A 20,139-nucleotide genomic window follows, 5' to 3' on the forward strand; every position below is an offset into this window, starting at 1 on the left:
GCCCAGTCACCGCTCCTGTTCTCAGCTGTTCTCAAGCCGTAGAGGCGGAGCCAAGCTCAGCGCCTTCAGGTTTTTTGCTGGCGGCACAATGACAGGGAGCCATCCACGCCTTCCTGGTGTTGCAATCCTCTGCCTGCGCCAGCCGCCCGCCTCCGGCCAGCGCCCGGCCGCCGCTTCCGTCCCGGCCCTCCTGCCCCCGCGGCCCACTGGCTGGGGGCAGCGGCCATCGCGTGGCCCAGTCCCAGCGCCTGCGGGCACCCACTTCTGAGTTTTCCATGACGCACCTGCTGCCCTCACGCTGGCTCCCAAGTAAATAAATGGTCAAATCTTGTCCGAAAGTGGTTTTGACAAAGAACAGCGTAAACCCGCCAAAGATGCTGACAAATGGACTGTTATCTAGGAGCGTGAGTAAACCTACCCATTTGAACGACAGGCACAGATAAGGCCGGGTCTTTGTCCCCTTGCCTTTTTGCATTGATGTTCCTGGTGAGACCAAGGGAAAGGGGAAACGGGAACAAAGGCAGATCTTTAGGGCTGCGCGTCCCAGGGTTGATTAGGATGCTGATCTGTGTGGCCGGTTTCTAGGTTCTCGCCCAACTTCTTGGCTGCTACTCAAAGGATTTAACAGCTCGTTTTGTAAATAGTGGTGTACAAAGCCAGCCTAAAAATAGTACATTCCAGGGTCTGAATTGGGTGAGTGGAATTGAGTGGCAACGACCGTATTGTACGAGGCAGATTGCAAGCAAGTTACTCCACGGCGCTTGATCTGCTGGGCGATTCACGTGCTTCATCTGGTTTCGTTAATAACGCAAACACGACTGTACGCTGGTAAATTGTTTATTTGTGCTCTGGAGTGCTCGTGTGCGTTTATGACAGACGAATGTGCGCGTTCTATTTTCTGACAGTCGCACAAAGCTCTCCCCGATGAGGCAGAGAGCCGAGTGAACCCGTGGAGCAGACACACTGAGAACCGCTGATGTGGCCCCGTGGTGGCTGTTAAGGACAGGTCTCCCGCTGTGCTGACTGTCCTAAAGGATCTTTGTTAAAGGTAGGAATCAACAGGAGGCTCTGACAACTGGTGGGACTGCTAGAGAAAATCTCGCTGGAAACCACGTGTGTGAGGGCTTGAGCCTCGCCAGGCATTTTGCACAGCAAGAGCCACTGTACTCCTTGTCACCCCGCTGCTGTGGCTGGGCTGTGTGGGACAGAAGCAAAGGTGAGGTGCTCCTCCCTGGTCACCAGGAGGACTGCGGCAGCCAGGGTCACAGGAGACTCGGGCTCAGGGAGGAGTCTGAAAGAACTTTACAGAAGAACAATATTTTCTGAAATAAAGATGCCAGGAAAGTGTTTTACAGTCTGGAAGAGAAGCCACCCCTGCTAAGTGTTTTCATCTGCAAATGGTGCTTCTTCCTGTTTGAGAAGAGGAATTTTCTCATACCAAAATATAATTATTTCCTACATAAATGTCTTCAGGTAGTTGGGAGACTCTCTTATTTTAATCCAATGTGGAAACTCTTGGGTGAAGCCCTCGGTCATCCTGGCAGGTCGATTTCCTCTCAGAAGATGGAAACTGAGACCAGGAGTTGGACTAGGAAAATGCGCCACAGAGGATACAGTCCCAGCCTGTCACTTTGGCAAGCACTTGTCTTGTCCCACCCAAATGTCATGCCTTGGGTCTGACAGTCTCTAGGAGTGGATGTATTGGCACCTCCCTCTCGCCTAGTCATGCTGTAGGACCTTGGGACAGTTACATAAACTCTTTGGCCCCACTCCATCCCTCATTTCCTAATCTGTAAAACAGTGAGAGTAATACCCACCTCATTAAGTACGCTGTTGCGAGGAATCAGTGAGGTGATATAAGTGAAGCTCGTAGCCCACCTAATAAATGGGAGGCCATTCAGCAGCATTCCCGGGCAAAGCCTTGCACCTGCCTAGTGGCATCCTAGTCTCCCTGAGAACAGGTATTATCTCATAGGCCGAGTGCTACACAAATGTCTAATATCACCATCATCTTCATCAGTATCCTGGCTGTTGAAGCATGAACAACCCAGAAAGCATTAAATCAGAATTTTCTGTCATTTCCCCCTTTTTTTTTTACCAACTACATGACAATGAGGACTATTTGTCCTTGGAGATGTCTTGAAAAATAACAGAAACCATTAGTTTGGCCATTCTGGAATTTCTTCAATCAGGCTTTTATTTCTTATGCTAAGGAATTATGATTTTTTTTTCCCCGAGAAGATAAATGTTTGCTTACATCCCTAAAGAGTCAGGAAAACAACATAAATTTCATCTCTTATTTGAGACTGAATTTTTCAAACGAATGAAAGAATATAACCGAAGAGACTTTTTTGGCACCTCCTCAGGCATGAGCAGAGTGAGCACTGAAGACACTGTTGTAGTTATGGAGACAAGAAGAGCCAAAAAATTTCCAAAATCATGCAAAAAATTTACCCACCATGTTTGTAAAGTTGAGAAGGGCATATGAGGTAGCTCTATAAATGGAAAAATCAAACTGCAAAACAAAATGTGGGCTATACCTCTGCTAGTTACTCTTTTCAAGATGTGTTTTCAGTCCCAAAGCTATGGTGGTCTATACCTATTCTACGAAGAAGGGTCGCCGTTACTACTACAACTTACAGTGATCATCAGCCAACGTTAACTAATCTCCTATAAACAAAACCACCTCAGCCAAACACATAAAAATATTGGAATTGACCCGCTTATGAAATTTTCACATCACTACACTTAAAAATCACATTGGAAAGACAAAAGATTTTGAAAATTGTCCAAGATTTATTTTCGCTGGCCAACCTGAATGAATTCCATTGCTTTCTCTTCAGAGGCCGTAATCTTGCCCCTCAAGGGCTTCTATCGTCAAAGGCATAAAATGTACATATACAGCAACGGAAAGAACCACACTATCTCCTTCAGTTCTTTTGAGATCTGTTTATTTTTGTTTGTCTTATTGTAAGACTATCTGCTAATGTGCTTACTATGTTCTAGGCATCTAAAGAGGTGAAAAACTATCCCTGTACTCATGGATCTTGTGGAGAAAGAAATGACTTGCGTCTAAAACCACTCAAGACAGACAGTGTCTATAAGTGCCCAATTGCATTTAATCAGCCAGTAAAATAATGGCAGAGATCATGGAGGCTGTGGACAGTCAACACCAGGGCAGGCTGGTGTGGCAGAGACTTGGTATTTAAGTAAAGTAGACGAGGGTAGGGGCCATGGGTTGAATTGTGTCCCCACCCCCCAAATTCCTATGGTAAAATTCTAACCCCCATGACTTCAGAATGTGACTGTATTTGGAGACAGTATCTTTAAAGAGGTAATTAAGTTATAATGAGGTCATTATCATGGCCCTAATCAAATATGACTAGCGTCCTGCTAAGAAGAGATTAGGACACAGACACTCACAGAGGGGAGGCCATGGGAAGACACAGGGAGGAGGTGGCTACCTACAAGCCCAGGAGGGAGGCCTCAGGGAAAAACAACTCCTCAGACATCTTGATCTCAGACTTCCAGCCTCCAAAATTGTGGGAAAAGAAACTTCTGTTGTTTAAGCCACCTAGTGTGTGTTACTTTGTGATGGCAGCCCATGTAGAGTAGTAAGGTGACCTTGAGGTATGAGTGAGGTTTGTTAAGGTAGAGAAATGGGGCAACTGGGCACAGCACATCTCTCTCTCCTGTTATTAAATATCTAATTCTTATTTGCATTTTATATTCTTTGTTTGTGTCTTTGGTCTTACTCTTAGGTACAGATGGTGGGGAGAAGGGAGATGGGAAAGGAATTGGGGAAAGGAGAAGTGGAAACAGAAAATAAAGAGACCATTTGACACCTTACTAGTGTTTTATTAGAGATGATCAGATATGGAAAAGCAACAGAGAGCAGCAACTATAAAAGCAATGGGCAGTTTTAAAACTAAGGGATAGCATTAAGAATAAGGAACTATAGAGTGTTTAACAAGATTATTGAAAATCTGAAATTTATCTGCACTCAATAAGGAAGTCTTTATTGCTCACCTGTGGCCTCTTGATAAGTTCAACCTTTATCTTCTGAAGATAAATTCCAATGTTATCATTATAGTTATGATTTCTATGATATTTATAACACCCCAGGGTTGCCATCTTGCCACATTATTTTTGTACTGTTGAAATACTTTTTTTTTTACAAAGGATATAAATGAACCAAATGTAACATGGAAGCATTTATATCAATAGCAAAGACATGGCTGGGCTATTTAGTCAAATAGGACTTGTCAGTCAAGTGATTCTTATTACCCATTAAACATTTCCCAGTGATTCAGGGGCTTTCAACTGGTTGAAAAACTTAGGTAAGGACAAATGCCAATAGATGAAGATAAAATGCTGCCTCAAACCTAAGCTGCTAAAAATCTGGGAAACCCCCAAAACTCATCTAATATATTTTACCACCCAGACATAATTTGTTTCCAGTGGTGATCTAAAAAAAAAAATTGTGCTTAAGTGACCACATGTGCATTATTGTTTCTTTTTTAAAAATATATCTTTATTGATTTCAGAGAGAGGAAAGGAGAGGGAGAGAGAGACAGACAGAAACATCAATGATGAGAGAGTCATTGATTGGCTGCAGCCCGCAACCGGGCATGTGCCCTGACTCGGAATTGAACCCCGATCTCCTGGATCCTAGGTCAATGCTCAACCGCTGAGCCACGCCCAGCCAGGTGCATTGTTATTTCTTAAGAAAAGAACTTATGTTTGGTCAGAACTCCTGTGAGTACTTTAGTCTCAGTAGTGTCTTTAGAGAAATATGTTCCTTTCATTACAATTTTGCAAATCATGTTTGGGGGTGGGCAGGAAATAGAATTACTGAGAAAGGTTTTTATACTCTGATGTAACTATTAGAAAAATATTTGTTGTGGAAAACATTTCTTACTTCAGAACTCTCTCTTTTATTTTTGTTCTCTGTAGGTCAGAAAGGCCTGGGTGCCTTCAGAGGTCCCTCCCCAGCCAGGGCCTGGAGGCTGTCCCATAAGAGGCTCCTGCCTTGGGCAGCTTGTAGTCTCTGGGCCCTCTACTTTCCCGGGAGAAAAGGGTGAACATGAAAACATCTTTAGTGCTTTTCTTTGCAACTCTGTCAATAGCACAATGCTCGGTTCTATAAACATTTATTGAGAGAAAAGAATGAATAAATACTGGCTTTATGCACAATTGCTACACTTGGAAATGTGGTCTGCAGCGGTAGGAAAAAAGCCTGCTAAGTAAGCTTCTGTAGCTGTTCTAGTATTCTGTTCAGCCATTAGCCCCAACTATTACCTCCTAACCCACCTGCTCCCATAGAGAGCACTTTGCTCTGTAGGATTGTTCCTGCCTACACAGCGCCAGAAAGAAGGAATTTTCCAAGGGTTGGCAGATATGTTTCAGAGAGCACAGCAAGAAGCCAAATTTAGCAAGGACAAGGGAGGTCTACAAAGTAGACAGCCTGCCTTATCTACCCAGTGGTGTTATTATGGCCAGATACCGTGTTCATCCTGATGATTTCCATTTCAGTTATGACAGGGCCCTACATGCCCCAGAATAATCTGAGTGATTGTGTCCAATTCTTCTCCCAGGCTCCCATAACACCCTTGTTATGTGAAAGAGACTGGGCTGGGTACTGTAGAAAACACATTTTAGACGGTTCACCCCGCCCACAAGGATCCCCCTCGGCGCCTCCGCTCACCACAGGCTGGCCCATTGAGCCCCGTTACCCTACCTGAGCTCACTGCCCCCTCCCACTGTCCCCAGCCGCACCCACTCCTTCCACAGTGAACTCATACCATAGCTGACTTTGGAACTGGAGTATGGGATTCGGCTCTGTCGGTACCGGTGTCTTGGAAAGGGACGGCATAAACTCAAAAGCTATGGGCAGTCACATCCTGTCAGCTCCGCTGGCTTAGAAGAGAGAAAGCTGGTCCTCACAAAAGGGGGAAAAAACAATACGGACATACAAAGAGAAGCTGTGGCTCCTGACGACGCTTTGTTTCTTGATTCCAGCCTCATTAGAAGGCTCAGCTGAATTCTTGATTTTAAGAATGATGGGATATCACTGTAACCTTATAATTAATTCTCTCTCTGTCTCAATCTCTCTCATATTTTTTCCTAAATTAGCTCAGGTTGGTTTCTGTTACCTGGAATGAGAGGAATCCTAACTAATAAGGCAATGCACATGCGTTACCTTATTTAACATGGTTTTCACAACAGGTCTGTGAGATATTTTTAATCTCTATCTTACAGATGAGGGAACACATATTAACTAAGTTGCATAGGCCTTATGCCTCGTACATTTCAGGGATGGCATTTAAACTCAAGTTTTCTGGCTTCTTAAACCTGGGCTTTTCCCACTGGGCCCTTAACCCGTTGGAGGTGCCCTGACAGCTGGGAGGATCTTCCCCCATGGCCTCAGAGAGATGCTAACATTTTAGAAACTGGAGGTAACAAAGATTCTAGGTACCCCAGGCACCCCCTGAATACTTATTCCCTGACAGGATGCCAGTTTCTGCCTGTTCTGCCTGCCCCTCCCCACTGGGAACACAGACTGGATATCCTAGGGCTGGAGGAGATGCTTCTAGGCTCCCCAGGGAACAGGGAGCCTCCCACAGAAGAAACAAAATCAAGACCAAAAGATTGTGCATCCTTTGGATATGTTATGACCTCTGACAGTGAGCTGGGTCTTAGGGCACTCAGGCTCATAGCACTGAAAAGAGTCTTCCCTTGTATAACACTCAGAACACTCCTTCCACTGGAAAATTTGACCAAGATGGGTCAGCCTATTCTTTCCCAGAAACAGAGGGTCTTTTATCTTTCCACTGAAAGCAGGCTCCACTGAAAGCTGTTTTGTGATTCATTTGGTGATTACTTATTTGGAGCCCATGATTCTGATCCTGCCGGAGAGGTGAGGATGCTACCTATGAGGGGCCTGGGGCCTGTGTTTGGCGAGGGACGTGCTCCAGGGCTCCTGTGTTTCCCAGGGCCTTTGGTACCTGAATATTTGCTTAATAACTTGTTACATGTTAAAGACATGAGCATATTTCCCTCGGTCTCCCTAATGACATGGGTGATCATTAAATGAATAGAAACAGAAGTTATGATTCCCTTCCCATGAGCCCAAGTATTGGGGCTGAGTTCTTGGTGTTGGAATTGCCTGCCTTCTGAGGCAGGTCTGGCACAGCTCCACAGAGATGGTGACTGATTTTTTTCCCAGTGTGATGATTCAGATGGCCACTTGATAATCGTGGAAACCATAGTAACCTGGCCGAGGCTTACAAAAGGGGACTAATAAGTGTAATTTGGAGATCTCCCTCCACTGCCATCTTCACCTTCAGTTCCATCTCCCATCTGACAAAACTTTGTGACAAAGTGGTGACCAGTTCAAGGACTTGGACTCATTGTCCATGTTCCATTGATGGTTTTCTTAAGTACTATGGGGAAAGGTAAAGAAGGCTGAGATTACCATTAGGTTAACCTCACTTTAGTACCAGGCACAGAGTAGTCTCCAAATAAATGTTAAAAGAATGAATTACAATAAGTGATTATGAAACATTGAATAAAATGAAGAATCTGTGATCAATGAGAGATAGAGATAGACATGAGAAAGGGAGAAAAGGAGACTTCTTTACAGAAGAATAACAGCTGATAAAGTAGAAGGGGTGATAGGATTATAAAAAAAATCACTATTTTGCGATCCCAGTGTAATATTTGGTCCAGGCAAGAATCATTAATCAATACCAAAGCCATTGGGTGAAGGGTTGTTGGGAAAGAAGTTATTCACAAGTATTAACATATCAACTACTATATCACATATTAAGTACCAAGGGGGGAAAATACCTTATTATAGATAAATACAGCAAACAGTATCTTAACCAAGCTATTAATCAAAACACCACCAATAATGGGACAAAATGACATTATGTCCTGATGTAGTGCAGACTGAAGCGTATCAACAATATCACCTATTAATGTCTTCTCAAAAATATTTAAACTGAATCTAATTATGAGGAAACAATCACACATTTAAAATGTTGTACAGTCTACAAAATGAACGACCTGGACTTTTCAAAAAAGAAGTTAATTTCATGAAAGATGAACAAGTTAGGTAGATGGTTCTAGATCAAAGAAGCCAAAGAGACATAACCAAATCCAATGTGTGAACCCTGAATGGATCCCGGATTTAAAAAAAATTATAAAGGACATTTTGGAGTCAAGTTAGGGCAATTTAAATGCAGAGCATACATTAGATGATATTAATCAATATTAAACTTCCTATGTGTAGTAATGATTCTGAGGTTATGTAGGAAAAGGTTCTTGTCTTAGAAGATATATCTTGAAGCATTTGAAGTATTTAAGGATAAAGTGTCATGATATCTACAACGTATTTTCAAATGGTTCAGCAGTAAAATTATGCATCTAGTACATAAAATGTGTGTGCGTGCGTGTGTGTGTGTGTGTGTGTGTGTGTGTGTGTGGAGAGAGAGAGAAATTGGAGCAAACTGTTAACAATTGTTGAATCTAAGTGAAGAATATATACTTACTGTACTATTCTTTCAACTTTGTGTGGGTTTGAAAATTTTCAAAGTAAATTGCAAGGGAAAAAAGGAACAGAGAACAAACTGACTTTCACCTTATGAATGAATCAGAAAGCCCAGGTAGTTCTTTTCCTGACATAAATGAAAGAAATTGGAAAGCTGGGCAGAATAACCAGGCAATTTAATCAAACATAGAATGTCATAAGTTGAAGGGTATTTAAAGTCTATATTTAGACTGATTCTGAGAAATGAACTGCAAGAAAAAGTTTTCTGGTTAAAAAAAATTAGAAAAACAATGCCACTCTTGCAGAATCAGAACGAATACTATTAGCATACTAAAGCTCCGAGAAAAGAAATGTGTTTGATATTGTTTAATGTCACCATTTCTAAACGTATTTGACCACGGTTCCCCCTTTTAAAAATGTTATCCCCATTAATTTCCTCAGAAACAATGTTCCCCAGAATAGACCCAGAGAAACTAATCCAGCTCAACAACCTTATTTTACAGGTGAAGAAACGGGAGCTGGGACTAGTTGACATTCTCAAGGTCACAGAGGAAATACTGGGCCAAGAACTCAGATTTGGAGAAAGGTAAAGACAACGCTCATTGGTATTCATAGAGAAGAAGAAAATGTTTCTTATAAATATCATGCGGACTAAAATATCTAACACCATTTCAGCCAACAAAAACCTCATATTTTATCCCAATTATAGATGTTCTACATATAGGATCTGTTTTGCAAACATGACACCTTTGTTTATAACCATGGAAACATATGTTGTTTGCTCCTAATATTATACCGTACGTGTGAAAATGAAATGCCTTCTATGTGTGATGCTAATTTAAGTTTCATCTAGTTATATGGACTAAATACTATTGCATGGGATTGACAGAATTGCCCTGTCTTAAGTTACACTATTTACTCTAACTGTCGTGGTAGTCTGAGGAGGAAAGATACCCGTGTTTTATCGCTTTACAAGCCTGCCACGTTAAGAACATACATCTGCTTTAAAACTACACAGTTTCTTTTCTCATGCCCAAGCAGATTTGCTCTGGGCTCCAGCCTATCAACCCCGGCCCTGTCTCTGCCGCCTGTGGTTTGCATTCTGAGCATGAGCCCAGCCCTGGTGCAGGACGGGCGGTCTCAGGCAACAGCTGTCAACTCCCCTTGTGAAGGCGCTGCTCTGTCTCAAAACTGGCAAAGAGAACTGAAGGAGTTCCCTTCCCTTTACGGCTTTTATCTCTCTGGGTAATAGGGGATGATGCTTAAAGGAGGCAATTCTTGAGCAATAAATCTGACTGCAAAGAAAGCAAGGGGAGAGGGAGGAAAATTACAGTGTAAGAAGTTTCCTTTGTTTACGATGTTTAATTGGGATTCCACGGCTCGAATAAAGAAGGCTGAGTTCCCTCCCAGGGTGACTGGGAAGGGGAAAAGGTGGGTTTCCACAGTCTCTGTGCTTTTTAATGTGCAAATGAGTCAGAGCCTTGCCCAGCCCAAGCGAGTCTGTGGTTCTGAGTCCCGGGCCAGTGTCTCAGTGGGTGCTCAGTAAATATTAATTGAAGAGGATGATGGCCGGGAGGGGTGGGCTTAATTACATTCTCTCAGGCACAGCCCTCTAGAATGCACAGAAAGGTCACTCTCTTTCTTGCCCCAGGCACTACCCTAGTGACCCCTTCCGTTAATGAGAAAGGTCTCCGTGCTCCCATTAGTCTTCCACCTCATCTCCTTCCCAACCCTCCCTGCCTTCTGCGTGCAGAGGCTGATGAGAACAGAACTGGGGAGAGTAGAAACAACAGCTGATGCAGCATCATTCCTGGGCAGTCTTCTTCCATGGAACACTCCAGGTGCCCTCCTTGAGCTGAAGGCGTAGACTGGAGAATCAGGTGGGGGCTGTAGCAAGGATTACACAACTTGCTGTGCCTCCTATGGGGGACTATGCAATTTCTCCACCCCTGATGTCAGGCTTGGGCATGCAAGCATTTTGGCCAGTGGTATGTGGGTAACCTTGATTATGCTTCATCTGAGCAAAAGTTTTATGAGCCTGCTACGGACTGAATGTTTCCACCCAAAATCCATATGTTGAAGCTCTAACACCCCCCCCCCCCCCCCGCCCCAGTGTGATGCTATTTGGAAGTCGGGCCTTTAGGAGGTAAGTAGATAATGGGGGTGGAGCCCTCATGAATGGGATTAGTGCCCTTATATAAGAAGTGACAGGAGAGAGATGGTCTCTCTCTCAGACGTGTGAGGATACAGTGGGGAGATGGCTGTCTACAAACCAGACACTGAATCTGCAAATACCTTTATCTTGGAATTCCCAGCCTCCAGAACTGGGAGAAAGTAATGTTTGTAGTTTAAGTCATCCAGTCTGTGGTATTTTCTGTTATGGCAGCCTAAACTGCCTAAGACAGAGCCATTGTATGTTTTCATTGGTTCTCTAGTTATTTTATTTTCTCTTGCCGTAAGACTTGCATGTCTAAAAAAGGACTGATTTTGCCCTAGCCAGTCTGGATCAGTGGTTAGAGTGTTGGCCCATGGACTGAAGGGTCCTGGGTGCGATTCTGGCTGAGGGCATGTACCTCCTTTACAGGCTCAATCCCTGGTGTGCCCGAAGTAACCAGTCAATGTGTCCTTCTCACATCGATGTTTCTCTCTCTCCCCCTCCCTCCCTCCCTCCCTCCCTCCCTCCCTCCCTCCCTCCCTCCCTCCCTCCCTCCCTCCCTGCCTCCCTCCCTCCCTCCCTCCCCCTCCCTCCCCTCCCTCCCTCCCTCCCTCCCTCCCTCCCTCCCTCCCTCCCTCCCTCCCTCCCTCCCTTCCTCCCTCCCTCCCTCCCACGCTCTCTGAAAAGCAATGGAAAAAATATCCTCTGGATGAAAATGAATAAATAAAAATTGACTGATCTTCTAGCCTGGATCTGGAATGAAGACATGAGGCCAGTTTTAATGCAATGTTTCCTTCATTCCAGATCACAGAAAAACTTTTGTAGTTGTAACTGAGCTTCTGGGGGAGGGGTTGTTTGTTACAGCAGCAGAGCTGACTAATTCATGCTATTCAAGGGGAATAGGGGGATGAAGTTTGTGACTTGAATATTCCATCCGTCCTGGTCTTTACATATCAGGCTTCCAATCTATGATGAATAATAAAAGCTCCTGCAGCCCTTGTACCTCCTGTTTTGACAGTGCCTCCAACAGTCTCCTTAAATTAAATTTAGCAGAGTATGTTGTATAATACGACATTCCAATTCCCAACAGATCAAGTCAGGGCTTTTCTATGAGGGTGTGCCCTCTCAGGTGAGAGAAGGCTTAGCTTTCTCCAGAGAGCCTCATGAAAAGCATTGCATCTTTCTCTTCTCTGAGCAGCAATTCAGATTACCCTTAGTGCCCCCTCCAACACTGGAGGCACTGACAACCTTCGAGCAGAGGGGCCTGTGGTAGAGTAGTATGACCACAAACATAGCCTTGACTCATTTGTGCTTTGCCTTAGTACATATGGTCTTTCCCCAAAGCATTTGCCTCGTGTAGATTACAATTAAATACTGACTTAGACTAATGTCCTAAATAGGGGGAAAATGACCTAAAAATAAAATATTCATAAATTTGAGTTCAGTTATAGCTTTGTGTTGTTATTAGGGATCATTATTTGTTGATTTAGGCTATGCCTTAATGAAGATGGTTGTATGAAAATGTTGACTCTCACAGCCTCCTTCAGGAACCCTTTAACTGTAACCCTCTTTAACTATAAACCCTTTGACTATAAAACTCTTATATCCTTGTGAAATTTAAGCAGATTACATCATACCAATAAATTTTGATAGCTATCATAAAATAAGGAGTTGAAACCAATAGATGATTATAACTGACAATAGGAATGTAACTGTGAACTTTAAAAACATGCTAGTTCTTTTTCCTGTATAGAAATATTAGCTTAAGTTCTTTCTGTGACATATGTGTATGTGTTTGTAATCTATTTTTGTAATAGGATACAGAAAAAAAAAAACAGTTCCAAAAATATCACTCTCCCCTTTGACATTTATCGGTGATAGCAATAATGTCAGGAAGCATTAGTATACTCAAGCAGTACAGAGATGCTGCCTAAAGCACATCTTTGGGTTTTATTTTAAAAGAATTTAATGTATACCCTGATTTTTATGGGTATACATTTTAATGATGTTTTAGATCAAATTCCTATATATTGGATGGGACTATGTTTAGGTCTCGGATCTGGTCCTACTCATTTTTAGTAGGAACTTGCATAAAGCCCAGTAAAGAAGAGGGCTTTAAAATATGGTTTGGATAGACTGACGGACGGACGGACGGACGGACGGATGGATAGGTGGGTGAAAGAATGAACAGGAGAGTAGATAGATGGGTTCTCCTCTCCTCCCCAAAAGTAAAATAAAAAAGGTAATTGTTTTTATGTTGATATTAATTCATTCCATTTCAAAAAGAGACATATATTCTTTTAATAAGTAAGATAAATACAAATTAATATAAATTAAATTGTGATGACCATTATCATCATAGGCATTTTGCTAACCGCTCCTCTTCGGTTACTCTCCTGGAGGTGATGGATGGTTTTCTTCATGCCCTTAAAGGTTTTCCTTGAAAACCCTCCACAGTGACCCCACAGCGAAATAGGGTTTCATCATCTAGGGAGAGCATCTGGTTTGGAGTTCCTCGGTCGTTCTACTGTAGTCACAGAGTGCGGACAGAAGTCTCTGTCATACTCCTGTAATTCCTTTTTCATAAGGAGGAGCAAGGAAATTCAGATTAGAATATGTTTTTCCTGGTGAGATTTGATGAGGGATAATGTCTTAATGAGAGGTGGGCTCCCTTAGCCCCTGGACCTGTTAGGTTTCAATGATCAACTATTTGTTTTATCCTTAAAAATAAGAACCTTTCAAAGAAAAACGTTACTTCCCTCCTTCGAAAGTCCTATATTGACCTGGCCTCCTCTCTAGCTGTTGCCTAGTTCTGTAGCGTTTAGCCCTGGCCGCCAGCCCATCCTTCTTGAACGTGACTCCTCTCTTGGTTTTCATGACATCACCCCTCCTTGGCGTCCGCCTGCTTCTCAAACCATTCCTCCTCGGAGTCCACTGCTGGGCCCCGGCCGTTGCTGACTTTCCGCAGGGTTTGCTTCCAGCCCTCTTCAGTTCCTACGCCAGAGCCTCTCCTTCAGTGCTCTCACCCACTCCCGTGGTTTTAATTTTCACCTTTACACCGGTAACTCCCAGCTCTGTGTATCTGGTTTTGATTTCCCCTCAGCCCCACACCCACAGATTCAAGCGACTGCCCGATGTCTATGTCAGGGTGCGCGTCACCTTCCACTCCTGCCCAGCATCCTGCATCTCCTTTGGTGGGCACCCTCTGTCTGTTCCCCATGCCTGGAATTTGAAAGTCATGTTCCCAGAGCGTCGCAAACAGCAAGCCAAGATAGTAAACCTCCCAGTGCCTATCTTATGGCAGCCATTATGCTAGATTTGGGGAATACAGAGGTGAAAACGTCGTTTCCGAACTTCCATTGTAAAGAGAGAAGAGCACAAGCAAATGAAAAATGACAAACACAGAGTGACAGTGACACTTAAGAAGGAAAACACTGTGCCCTGGCCGGGCAGCTCAGTTGATTAAAGCATCATCCCAATACCCCAAGGTGGTGGGTTCCACCGGTCAGGGCCCATACAAGAATCAACTAATGAATGCATAAATAAGTGGAACAACAAATCGACATCTCTCTCTCTCCCTTCCTCTCTCTCTAAAATAAACCAATAAGCCCTAGCGGGTTTTGCTCAGTGGTTAGAGCATCGGCCCTCGGACGGAAGGGTCCTGGGTTTGATTCCGGCCAAGGGCACGTGCCTCTGTTGCAGGCTCGATCCCCAGCCCTGGTCAGGATGCATGAGGGAGGCGACCAATTGATGTGTTTCTCTCACATCAATGTTTCTCTCTCTCTCTCTCTCTTTCTGTGTCTCCCTTCCACTCTCTCTGAAAAGCAACAGAAAAAATATCCTTGGGGGACGATTAAATAAATTAATTAACTAATTAATAAAATAAAATAATAAAATAAATTGATAAAATAAAGATAAATAAATAAGAAAAAGTGGTAAAACACTATGCATGTAAGAAGGAGGGAGAGAGTGATACTGAGTGAGGACTTCAAGAAGAGGGAGCAGGAAGCTGAGCCTTGAAAGATGAGTAGAAATTTCCTCAAAAAAAAACAAGAGGTAGTGGAAAGAGTAGGATTCCAAACACAGGGAAAGTGTTAGCAAAGGCACAAGCTGTAGTTGCACAGCCTATTTCATTCGTTTATTCGCCCAGCCGGAGCTCAGAAATTGTTCTAAGCTCAGAGGAAAGGGGACAGTGTAATGTATTGGTAGCATCATGTGTGTGAGCGCGTGTGTGCATGTGTGCGCGTGTGTGCGCGTGTGTGCGCGTGTGTGCGCGTGTGTGAGCGTGTGTGTGCACGTGTGCGCGCGTGCTCACTGGGGAGACGAGGCGTACAGATGAAGAAGAAACTAGAAAAGTAACTTGGGGCCAGCCCCTGGAAGCAGATGTTTGTTTCATTTACTTGAATGAAGTGTACTTTGTACCTCCTGTGAGCAGGGTAGGCTGCTGCGTTTCGGGCCGATACTCACTTACTCGGTTACAGAATAATACAAGTTGACATGAAGTTGAAAAAGTACCATCACGTGACTTCCTGCCATGCACCAGAGAAATTCATGGCAGTAAAATAAGGATTTAGCTGCGGGTTCTTTTCCAAGCCCCACGGCTTCCCTGGTCGGATCTGGACAAAAATGCAGTCAGGATGGGAAGAGGGAGAGGAGGGAGAGGAGGAGAGGAAGGAGCTGCAGGAGGAGCACTCGGCCACCGCTCTTGTCCGTGTGGAAGGCTTCCAGGCCGAGACGGCCTGCGCCGGAGCGGGGGTGCAGATTGATCAAGCTGGTTTTAATGAGCCTGCGTACCCGCGAGCCTCCCGGACACAGAAAGTGATTTTTTACGTTTAGGGCTCTCCAATCAGAGATGGATGTTTCCACTCTGTTAGCCTTGAAGGGATATAGAACATAATCGCCATTCTTCAAGGTAGGATTTAGCTGAAACTGGCTAGAAAATTTCTCACAGTGGAGTCCATTTCTTCTTCGTTCCTTGGGTAAGGGAAGCAAGAGAGTTTCCTGTAAAGAGCAGCAGGTTATAAAGAGACAAAGTGTCAACTTGAGAACGTTTTGAAGCCCAGATGGTGCCTATGGCTGACTCAGAGGCTGTGTTTTACAGATTGAGATAATATATATTGTCTGAAAGGATCAGGGTTCAAGAAAGGGAACAGGCTAATGCAGGTGGTGGTTGGCTGCCGTGATGGGCGTGCAAACCACGGTGCTCTGTGTCGGGCACACGCCACCTGAAGAGGACATCTACAGAGGAAAAGGAATCAGAGGTCGGGGTTCCAGGGCCGCTGCCCAAGAGGGTGAGAATAGCGCTGTGGTATGAAGCGGCTGCTGGTGAGCAAAGCCCTTTCCCCTTTTGGTGACGAGTGGTTGTGAGACACCCGGAGAGCAGACCTTGTAGTACCAGGATGAGTGTGTCTGGAGAACCCGTTAATGTGTTTGCATTGAGAACGACATTGCACTTATAGGCTCTATAAATGCAGAATGCACCTCAGAGGGTTCCTGGGGGTTTATAACTAAAGGCTTGAGAATCCGGAGAGAAACAGTGATGTTAGCACGGTGTATTTAAAGGAGATGAAATCCAAGGGCATTCGCCAGACTCAAGAGGAACTCCTCTGTGTTCCCTCCAAGCTGAACATTCCATTTTTTACAAGGGCTCCTTTGTTGTCATGTTTATACACAGACTAATAAATGCTTGACCTTTTTTAGTGATGAAGGAACAGTCTGTGCCTCAGGAGCATATTATTTCAAGAAGCACAAATGAAGAGAAAGTCCAAACCCCTCTGGGACAGATGGACTAAATATTTTGATATTGGAACCACATGGGGAAAGGCAGGGATTGGGAAACAGAAAAGAAGGCCTGATAGGGGAACCTGGACGCGGCATCAGTCTTCTCAGATGTTTCTAGGGACTCCAGGTATGTAAGGAACTGGACACCAACCTCACGTGAGGAGGGGATCAAAGCGAGCTAAAACATTGATCTTGATATGTAGTAAAAGTGGAAAATAAATGAGGAAAATATTTGTGGTCTGGCGAAAGTGTTGATTTCTCAAGTTTTGGGCTCTGTCTAAAAAGGACTAGTATTCACCAAGGCTTCGCTTTCTACCTCGAACTAAGTGTTTAATAGGAATCAACTTAATCATTGCCCTGACCCTCTGAGGCAGGCACTATTATCCCCACCCCGCTTTTCTTCTTATATAGACATAGACGTACAGTGAGTAAGTAACTTTCAAGGGTTACAGAGTGTTAGAGTGATTTTGAACCTGTTAAGCCTGATGCCTCCTGGTGACTGGCAGTCCCCAGACTGTCCATCCCTCCTGGGACACTGCTTTAGCCCCCACTCCCTGTTCTAAACAAGGACCTCTGCTGAGTCAAGGGTGAGCTTCAGAGTAGCAGAGATACCTGCGAAGTTGCCCTTAAAGTACCCCGCGTGTTTGTGTGCCTTTGAAACGAGAAACCCTGGCCGTTGTTACCGTGGTGTGGGGCATGTGTAGAATGTGGTATCTCATTATTACCTACCCGGGGTTGTTTCTAACATCACATTGTTAAGAATCCTTTAGGGAGCATAGAATATACTAATTGCTGCTGCTGGGGACGAAGTTTCTTTTTAAAATTAAAAAGAATTTTTGATTCCAAAATGCCTTGACTTGGAGGGTCAGAGACCAGTGATGATATGTGGGACTCCAGTGACAGAGCTGAAACCACAGGTATCTGAAATGCAGCGGAAAGAAGCAATGAAAATGGGAAAGCCCTAAGTATCGCGAAGCGATTGGTCTCGCTGTTGGGCATAATGGACTCCTATCTGCACTCAGTGCCTCGCGATGCAGAGTTTATGGCACCTCTGAGGCTGCGTAAAGAGCAGTGTGCAGAGGGACTGGGAACAGCTCCGCTCAAGGACAGCGGTGTGTTCAGGGGGTGTCCGCCCCACCCTTGCATCAGGAGCAGCCTGGCCTCCTCTCCCTCCCCCCTCCCAGGAGCCTAGGGGCTCCCGTGGCTCTCTTTCCTCCAATCTCCCCTCACTCAAACCCTGTCTTCAGAAGCAATCAGATAAACTCATGCATTCTGACAAGTGTAATCTGTGACACTTCCAAAGGGAGCTGGTTTTCACAGAAAAATCAAGCTTCAGAACAAAGGTGCAACAAGGTCCCAGGTTTAACTCTATATTCAGGAGTGTGATAAACCAAAAGGTAGCTTTTTTGTTTTCCGTAAATGATTAATCTCCCTCCTCCAACTTCCCTCACACTGGATGATATTGGTGGTGGTGCGGGGGGGGGGGCATCTTAGAGTTGGCATTTAAAGCCATCTCGATCTCTTCTGGTCTCCAATAGTCTTATTTTGAGCAGTTACTCAACCACTTACAATCTTACCACCTGTATTCGTTTTCTGTTGCTGCTATAAAAAATGAGCACAAATTTAGTGGCTAAAAAAACATGAATTTATTATCTCATGGTTCTAAAGTTCCACAGTCAGAAATGGGTCTCCCTGGGCTAAGTCAAGGTGTGGGCAGGGCTGGTTCCTTTCTGGGGGAAGGGGGGGGGTAAGGCAGAATCCCTTTGTTTGTACTTTCCAGCTTCTAGAAGTCACCCATATTCCTCGGATTATGACTCTTCCGTCTTCAAAGCCAGCAACAACGGGTGGAGTTCTTAGATCTCCTCCCTTTGACCTGACTCCTTGGCCTCTTTCTTCCACACTCAGGGGCCCCTGAGATTGCACTGATTCTGCCCAGATAATCTAGGCTAATCTCCCTACTTTAAGGTCAATTGATTAGCAACCTGAGCTCCATCTGCAATCTTCTCATTTCTCAGGTGAGGAGTGAAGGTGGGGATTATAAGAGCAGAAGGAACATTTATAGTTCATTATAGAGGGCAGAGACTCCCATTTTGGAAGCCAAAGCTTCCAGATGTTGGGAGAGAGAAAATGGCTTATTCCTACAAGTTCTTCCACCATTCTCGGGATGTTTAAAGGGGAAGGGCACATGACAGGTAGAAAGCATTGTATATAGAAAGGAAGTTTGGGAGATGTGATCTCCCAAGTCCATTCGTAATCAAAGAGCAGTTTGTAGCTTTTGCTAATCCAACGCTCCCCACACTGCTTTATACTTGGCGAGAAGCTGGAAGTTCATAAAAATAATTGGAAAAATTTTGTTATGCATGGCCTTGGTTAAAACGAAGCAAAATGCAAAGGACATAGATGAGTCATGTAGGAAGAACAAAATGCCAAGAGTCAATATTTATTATCTCCTGTGCGTCAAGAACCATATTTGGGTGCTTTACATACATGAATTATCTAATGTTATCATTGCAATGACTTCCTTATAGAGATAAATATACTGAGGCTCAGAGAAGTAAAGCCATTTTCAAGGGTCATGTAATCTACGTGAGGCAGAACCAGGACTAGAACTCAAGTCTTAGACCAAAGTCTGCATTTTGAAAGTATTCCTCCGCGTTGCATTTAGAGATGCTTGTATCCAAAGCAAGAGCCCAGACATCAGAACTGGTCATTGAAGACCAAGCAGGAAAATGGAAAAGTTTAGGAACTTAATAAAGCACGAAGAAAATAATTATATTCCATAAACTTATCGCTCAGTTCAGTGACCCCTGGATTAGAGAACAAGGTGATGGGCTCCTTTAGCCTGGGGTATGGGAATTTCGCTCCTAAATTAGACCTCATGGATGATGTAATAGACAAGGTGGGACAAAGGACCGTTGTGTTCCACACGGATACTGGTATGTTGGCCCTCAGGGAATGTTTTTAGGGATGAGAACTGTGGTGGCAAGAATTATGCCATATTCAGGAAACAACAGCGAAGGTGGGGGAGGACTGGGAGGTCGCGTTGTAGGCTTGTTAATGGGGGGACTCTGTGGAGGCTGACGAAAGCCTGAAACTGCTGAACAAACATCAAAAGCCACCCCAGTCCTTGCTGAGTAAAGGGGAAAAGTGGTAATGACAGTATCTGGCCCCAGGGAAACGTGAACTAAAAACAGTGGAAGCCACAGAATGCTGACAAATGTTTAAAAAAAATGATCATGAAGAAATCACATCAATGTCTGTTTTCTAATTTGAACAAAGTAGTGTTCTACTTTCCATTTGCCGGACAGTGCTTCCTTTCTGTCTCTGGAAGTAATTGTCATGTTACAGTCTTAGGATTCATTATAATGCCAAACGAATACATGTAAATTAATACCTCACCAATCCATATCGTCAAAAAATGAGGTGTCACAGAGAAGCGAGTTTTCCAGTGAACTGAAGTTTAGATACTTTCTGTACCAAGCTTTGTAAAGCTTTACCTATTTTTATGGAAAGTGTAATAAAATGGATTCCATTCTTTTTGGACTCATTAAACAGAGAATATTGAACATCGTGAAACATGTTCTTAGTGGCTCTGAGTCCTTGCTGTGAACATCAGCTGTACTGCTGAGCAGTGACACATGATGTCCTC

General features: G+C 44.0%; 1 protein-coding gene across 2 annotated transcripts in view; it reads left to right on the plus strand.

The window, feature by feature from the left end:
- The window catches only part of JADE1 (jade family PHD finger 1), a 161,292-nt gene that overhangs the window by 759 nt on the left and 140,394 nt on the right, over positions 1 to 20,139 (plus strand). Inside the window, exons 1-3 of one of the 2 annotated variants that reach the window (XM_081136397.1) lie at positions 296 to 404; positions 906 to 1,048; positions 9,058 to 9,140. The gene's annotated coding sequence lies outside the window, so the exon portion shown is untranslated. Of the gene's footprint in view, positions 1 to 295; positions 405 to 905; positions 1,049 to 9,057; positions 9,141 to 20,139 lie in introns of those variants that run through there. The other variant, XM_081136396.1, reaches the window with a different exon arrangement.

Source organism: Miniopterus schreibersii (genome assembly GCF_964146895.1).
Source record: "Miniopterus schreibersii genome assembly, chromosome: 4".
Lineage (NCBI taxonomy): Eukaryota > Metazoa > Chordata > Mammalia > Chiroptera > Miniopteridae > Miniopterus > Miniopterus schreibersii.